Source organism: Brassica rapa, chromosome A07, assembly GCF_000309985.2.
Source record: "Brassica rapa cultivar Chiifu-401-42 chromosome A07, CAAS_Brap_v3.01, whole genome shotgun sequence".
In the NCBI taxonomy this organism is placed as follows: domain Eukaryota; kingdom Viridiplantae; phylum Streptophyta; class Magnoliopsida; order Brassicales; family Brassicaceae; genus Brassica; species Brassica rapa.
In genome coordinates this window covers 4,764,894-4,772,720 of record NC_024801.2, presented here as the reverse complement: position 1 = coordinate 4,772,720, position 7,827 = coordinate 4,764,894, and the positions used below count along the sequence as shown (strand labels likewise).

General features: G+C 29.3%; 1 long non-coding RNA gene across 3 annotated transcripts; it reads left to right on the top strand.

Annotated features, from left to right (window-relative positions):
• On the top strand, positions 1 to 2,140 carry LOC108869067. Of its 3 annotated transcripts, none has more exons than XR_004449431.1 (6): positions 1 to 706; positions 815 to 1,244; positions 1,321 to 1,467; positions 1,551 to 1,593; positions 1,695 to 1,796; positions 1,883 to 2,140. It is a non-coding gene; the product is annotated as an uncharacterized LOC108869067 (long non-coding RNA). The 3 variants fall into 3 exon arrangements; XR_004449432.1 differs by having other exon boundaries at positions 1,545 to 1,593; XR_004449430.1 differs by having other exon boundaries at positions 815 to 1,593.
• Positions 2,141 to 7,827: the final 5,687 nt, after the last annotated feature.

The following is a 7,827-nucleotide window of genomic DNA, read 5'->3' as shown; positions in this document are numbered from 1 at the left end:
TGACATTTACTAAATATTTGTCAATTGAAAAAAATAAAAAATAAACCCGCGCTTTAAAAGCGCGGGTCAAAATCTAGTTATATATTATTTTTAGAGAAAAAAAAAGAATTGTTGCATTGTTTTTCTTTTGAACATTATAATCTTTGAATGTTAAGGAAACCTTTGGTTAATAGTGGAAACATATATATTACATATTCAAATAATAAATTTAAGAGAACAATAAATGACCAAGTTAAGATCTATGTTATTAATGTACCACTAGAATAAGAAAGCCCATGGTGAGATTTTCAAAATAATAATTTATTTGTATTAAAAAGTAAATGCAATCAATATATATATAAAATTGTTTGGTTCACTCTGGGGGTGTCCACGTAGAAACTCACTCCTTGATAGGTCGCCACGTGTCCAAAGGTTGTGAAACTCACCGTTTCATTTATTCCTCATGGACTTTGTGTTAACACGGATTTTAGAATGCAGTTTTGAAAAAGCCCAACTTGAAAATAGGTTAAGACAACTTGAAACGCATCGTTTTCTGTTTCCTGGCGACGAAGCTCCAACTGTTTCGATTCATCTTCTTCCTCAGAGCTTGATTTTCACCGGTTAGGCATTCATCTTCTTAAAGTACTCCTTGATTTCATCATCCACGATCTCCATTTATTGTATGTTTCGCTCTTGCAAGGCGGTGGAGAAATCTCAGTATAAAAAGGTTAGATCCATGTTCTCTCGAAATTATCCTGACGACCTATTCAAACATATATATCCCTTTATTTTCTGGAAAATGGCTAGCTCTCAAGTTTTCTTTTCCGATTTGAAGCCCGGCTGATGTTCCTACACGATTGAGGTGATGTCGCTTCGTTTCTGGGAGGCTAGGAATGTTAGGCAGGGTGATGAACTCAAGACGATGAAGATCAAGGCTTAAAATTAGGTGTAATCAGAATTTAGACTTTTAGACTCTCCTCTGTTGATACGGTTCAGTGATTCGATCCGTTTTTATGAGAAATACAGTAATGTTCTATGAGTGAAATCAATTAAAACTTTTCGTTGAGAGACAATAATTTAAAAGTTTTACATGGCTATGGCTATCGTTGTTTCTATGTTTACTGAAGAGGAGACTGAGAGGTACATATCATCTGGTTTGCTTTCTCCAAATGTGGAGGCTAAGATTGTGGATCACGATATGGGTCGTGTCTTGGGGTTTGATCAAACTGGCGAACTCAGGTTCCGGAGTCCTACTGTGATGAAAGGTGTTTGCTTCTTCTTTAAAACGCAATTCTTTTGTGTTTGGTGTTGGTATGAAACTGTGTTGAGTTGCTTTTAAAGGTTATTTCAAAAACGTAGAAAGCTACTGCTTCTACTATTGATTCAGAAGGATGGTTGAAGACCGGAGATGTGTGTTACATTAACAGTGAAGGTTTTGTCTTTGCTGTTAGTAGATTAAAGAAGCTAATCAAATGCAACGGATATCAGGTAAGAAACAAAAAATTTACATATAATCAACTTGTGTTTGATCTTCTTAATGTTTTAAAACTTATAAATTTGGTTAGAAGCAGTGTTGCTAGCTCATCCAGAGATTGCTGATGCAGCAGTAATACCGTGAGAACTTGCTTTTAAACATGACTCATCACTAAATTCTTCTCTTTAATGACCTTTTTTGAGGCTTTAGCTCTTACTTTTCTATTTTATTGTTTTTGAAGTATCCTGACAAGAAAGCTGGGCAATATCCAATGGCATATATCATCAGAACAACTGGAATCAACTTATCCGAAAGTGAAATCATGATCTTAGTCGCAAAGCAGGTGTTTTCAACCATGCAGACCATGTTTTGTAACTAATCCAGCCGTGGTTCCTTATATTTATTCTGAGTTTTGTTTGGATTACTTAGGTATCTCCATACAAGAGGATATGTAAGGTCAGTCACGGTTTTGTCTTCGATCCCCAAGAATCCCTCTGGCAAGATTTTAAGAAGAGAACTTATAAAGCTCACAACCTCAAAGCTCTAGCAGGGAGCTGTGTCCACCAGCCTTATCTCACACTTCACCATTAGTTAACTCATTTATTTGGTTAATTCCTCTATAGAAATCTCAGTCAAAACTGAAATATTACAAACTTATCAATTCTCTTACTGAATCTCTGTTTCTCTGTATATACAAACAGAATATATTACATAAATAAATAAAATCAAACGTTATAATAATTAAATAAATATAATATAACAAGACATTATGGGCCAATATTTAGCCAATATAGCTAGCAACCCCGTACCAGTTGGCTAGGGAGAATCTATGAATTATCAAAACAACTTAAATTAGTGGAAGTATTATAAAGAGAAAAAGACTAGGATAGCACCAAACCAAGTTTTTGTTCCCAAAGTAGCACTCAAGGCTCAAAGTCACAAAAATAGATTTCATTAAAGAGGTAAATATACACTTATACCCCTTGGGTTAATTAATCCAAACCTTAGGGTTTAGAGTTAAGGGGGTGGGGTTTTGGAATTAGGGTTTAAAATTTTATAAAAAATAAATACTAAAATAAAAAATAAAAATTTATAAAACAGTTTCAAAAATTATTTTTAAACTATAAAAAGAAAATTTGAAAAAAAAATAAAAAAAAAATTTCAAAAACAAAAATTTCAAAAAAATTTATAAAAATTTCGAATCTGAAAACATATAATCTGAAACTATAAAAAATTTCTTTTTTTCATTTTTTTTTATTTTTTTTTATTTTTATTTTATTTATTTTTGTTTATTTATTTAATTTTAAACCAAGGGTAGTAAGGATATTTTACCCTTTAATGAATGTCATTTTTGTGACTTTCTCCTTCTAGTGCCCTTTTTGAGACATAAACTTCAAAAGGTGCTATTATTGACAATTGCCCTATTATAAATTATGGGCAAACACTTGGCGATATTAATCGAATATAACTTGTGACACAAACCACGAAAATGAAACAATACGATAGTGTGTACAATAAATTATTGACACATACACAAAAAATATAAATCACGCGCATCCGCGGTGCTCAAATTATTGTAGCACAATATAAACCAATATCCTACGCCTGATGTAGCATCCCTCTTAAATCAATACTACATAAAACATCAAACAAACTCATCTCCAAACTTACTCATATTTATATTTGGTTGTTTCTATCAAGATAACCATTAAAGTTATATAACAAGATTTATTTTTAAAACATACAAACGATCGTTACCATCCCAAAACAGAAAAACTACAATTAATCTCACAAAATATGAGGGTAACTATTTTATAGGATAAAACATATTAGCATATTTATGTTCATCACATAAAAAAATAACTCTTTTTTATAATAATTCTTTTATGTCCTTTTCTTCAACATATATATATATATATATATATATATATATATAAAATATTGTAATGTGCACATTTATATAATAATAAATAATGATAGTATATATTATAAAACTAAACATCTGAAACTAAAATAAATATTAAAAATATAATGCTATTAAAAATATAATGGTATTATAAAATAAATATAAATATTATAGCATTTACTATAATGCTAATATTATGATCTCATTATTCTTTCATTATTTGTTTGTTTATAATATTTTTAAATACAAATTAGTTTCGTCAGGCTTCTGATAGAGTGACAAATCAGAAGATTTTTGCAGGTGTATCATGGGACTCATTATGTTATCGAACCGTCCGGGACGTATTTTGAGTTAAGGAAAGAGATAATATCTCGACTCTGCAGTTGTATCACCTTTTTCTTAATTTTTGGTGTAATCTTATCAATTTTATTCTTTACAATATTCAGTTCTCCGTAGTTTATATAATACGGTTCTATCAGTAGGCTATGTTGGCACGCAGCTGTTGTTAGCTTCTGTTGAACCACCCTGTCATAAAGGATGTAGTTTAAGTTTAAAAGTATCATTCAGACATGGAATGTTTGCATCATTATTTCATACATGTTGCATGGTTCAGTGACATGAAAATATCATCAACTCGACAGCCTACTCCTTCGCTTCCCAACCACCAACCCACCGTCGGAGAACGCAGACACTAAAACCCTTCACAACTGCTACATGCGCAGTAGAAAGAAGAATCAGAGAAGGAAGAGTAAAAATACCGAACGATACAACTGAGCTGGACGAAGGAAGATGCGGTATTGGTCTGTTATTCACATTCGTCTACTATAGATACTGTAATGGTTTAGTTTTTAACCCAGTGAGCTTTTTAATAGTGAACTTGATATCATATCGCGCTTCACGTGAACTTAATTGTTTATCATCGCAAGAAAAATAATCAGTGTAATAATATTAATATTATAATTTGGAACTCTTAGATAAAAATGCATTAGTAATTCTTACTTTAGATTTTTTTTTTTTTTTTTTTTTTTACTTTAAATTTCCATTTATTATTAAAAAAAACTTATTACAAAGAAACCGAACATAAAGCTAAGAAAAAAGAGCAGCTCTACAGCCACTCAACAAACTTACCACCAAGTCACTCCTCGAGTAACAAAACCAGCCTCACCCATCGAAGAAGGAGAACCAAACTGCAAGCACTGACGACTGCCCTGACGCTAGTACCTGTCGACGAGCCAAAGGATCTAGTCTGAACCTGATGATCTGCTGGACTTCAGCTACTTTAGAATTCTTTGACTATATCAAAGTGAAATAAAAAACCAAAAAAATAAAATAAACCATTACATTATCTTAATTATCTTATATTTAAATTATGTGTGTTCTCATAAGGTTCTTTTAACTCAAACCAACACAATTAAATTTACAATATGATATTCTAAAAAGGAATTAAATTTATCATGTTCAGTTTAAAGGAATTTTCAAATATTCTATAAATTAAAATATATTTTACTATTAAATAATTTTATTATAAACTCACCCGCCCGTAAAACGGACCGACCCCTAGTATGGATCATACAACACATATATTAGAAAAACAATTCTGGTACTGGACCTCTCGATTATTATTGTAAGGTTCTTGAGCATAATAACTACTTGTTGAACTTTTATTATTCAAAGGTTATTAAGTTCTTAATGTGCTTTTACTCAAAATATGTTGTCTGCAGCCACACATAATTACTATTAGTCAAATGAAATGATATAGATTCCCTCATCAACAAAAGTCATGGACCTACTAACAATGAACATTTGAAAACATACCTTGATTGTTTGTGTAACAATCAGTTATCATCTCCGCTTACAGAGTGTTAACCAGTGAAAGGTCGAGGTTCATGGTTCTATTTTTTTACGTTTTATGTTTAGAAAGAATTTTTTTTTTCTAGGATGAAAACTATTACCAGTGAATTTTTTGTTAATACTTGGTTTGTGAAATGTTGATGTGTTTGTGAAAGGACGATAACAATTCTACCATAAAACAATACAAATCATTTTTTTTGATAAATTTGATTCTCGAAATTATTGTTAGGAAAATTTGGGTTCATGTCTATAACAGATCATCAAATTAAACATATAACTATAAGAGAACTTAGGCTATGATATTTTTATAATAATTGCTATATTACCCTTGACATGAAGTTGATTTTAATTTTGGTTAGAACAATTATTTAACTTTGAATTTACCATAATAAAAACATAAATTTTTTTCTACACATATTATGTTTTAAAACTTTCAAAACAAACATATATTTTATAATTTTTTTACAATATTCCATAAATACGACTTTAAATCTATACTATCATAGAAATATATATAGTACTAGGACCGGTCCGCGCTTCGCGCGGGTTTGATGTTTTGACAAATTTTTTTTAATATTTGTTCGTAACAGTAACATGTCGTGTTTTTGTTTGGTTCAGAGTATCACCAACCATGACATCAAATTTAGCGTTGAAATTACACCAAATTTAGTGTTTTGGCGTCATACTTTTTTTTGCCATCTCTAACCATGACATCAAATATTGCACCAAAAGTAATATTATATATTAGTTTTCAGTTTTAATAATTTTCTATTTTTATTATTTGTAAATGATAAATAATTATTTTACTACACTTAGATATTATGTGTGTTAAATTTTTGTATTTTTATGTTTATAAATTTTATTTACATTTATATTTTTTTGTTTTACAATTTTACACTTTTATATATTTAGTTTATATATATTATATTCAAAAAATACTAACTATGAATTATGAAAAGCACATAACAAAATAATATATTTATTTTATTTGTGTGTTCATTTCAAATTTTATATGCATTTTAATTTTATCCAGCTTATATTATTAATTTCTATATTTTATAAAATACTAATTAAAACTTTAACTTATTAAAAATAAAAGATAAAAGTTCTATACGACAAAAAAGAGTTATGTGATATTTTATTTTTTTTACAATATAAAATATCATTTAGTGATTTCTTACTTGAAAATAAAATAAAAAATATTTTACTTATATAAAATAGTATATTTATGTTTAGTAACAAACTGAAATTAATTAATAATAATAATTAAATTATATTATTATATAAAATACAATAAAATATGTATATTAAATATTTGGGATGGTTTAATTTTTAATGTCCCATTGGAGATGAAATTACATCAAATTTGGTGTTTTTGTGTCCCATTGGAGTTGGCCTGAGAATACTATGAATGATTAGTTAGGATTATTGTATGTTTATTTTTTAGGTGCCAATTTGGATCGTGTTAGACTTATTACAAAGCATTTATAAATAATATTTTTTTTTACAAAACTGTTTTATATAATGATAAAACGTCTATAAAGATAATTCAAGGCTGTTTCTTGTTTTTTTTTGTCTAATTGAATTTTGTTTTGTGATATAAATTTATGTAACCCGATGTACTATATTATGTGTCACTAATTTTATTTAAAATTTTTATAAGACATTGTTCATATTTTTATAAATCCAATAAGTTATGTAGCTCGATATATTATATATAAGGTTATGATTGATTTTATATGACAAAAATGTTTATAAGATATTGTCCAAGAAGTAAATTTTCACTTAAGAAAAGAAGAAAAAGTTTTCAGTTAACAGTTTGGCTAACTAAAGTATAACATATAGTTTATAGTACTATTTTTTATTGTAACATACTTTTAGTAATCATGAAATTTTTTATTGTTAAAATTTTAAATATTTTTGACATTGATTTATTTGTGTCAAATTAAGTTAGAAGCTTCATAACTGTTTTTGGATAGTTTCTTCCACATATATGTGTAACTTTGAGAATATATATTTAGCTATAACCGTAATTTTTGGAAACTGATATCACAAAGATAGATAATACTTTGTGAACAAAAGCTTTGAAAATCTGAAACACAATCACAGCAACTGCTTAGCTGCGTACGGCACACACATTATGTAACCAAGAGCTTGAGTTGGAGTTAGAGCAGAGAAGCCTTAACTGGATACCTAAAATTAAACACAAACCAAGATACCTTATAGTGAAAAGGGATACATAAGAAATCAGTTTGTCAGGGTTTAAGCCAGATGAAGCATCATCCTCTTATAACAGAAGGACGAATCCAGCAGTTCAACAGGGATGTCAGAGCTCCTAAGGATTTTAAAGTCACAACAATTATATCAGAGATGCTGGTTAACAGAACCTAATCATGACTTCTCCTTCAAGACATCCAAATGGACAACGTTCAGAGAAGAGGTTTAATGTTCAGTTGTTTACATTACCTGTGGCTACATGATGTTACGCGATGGTGCCAGTGAAGATTGGGATTTAACAAAGAAACTCTAGAGAGGAACTAAAACACAGCACTGGAATATGCTTTGCAGCAACCATCAAAAAAATAGACTGATGAAGCAAGACATAAAAATCACATCT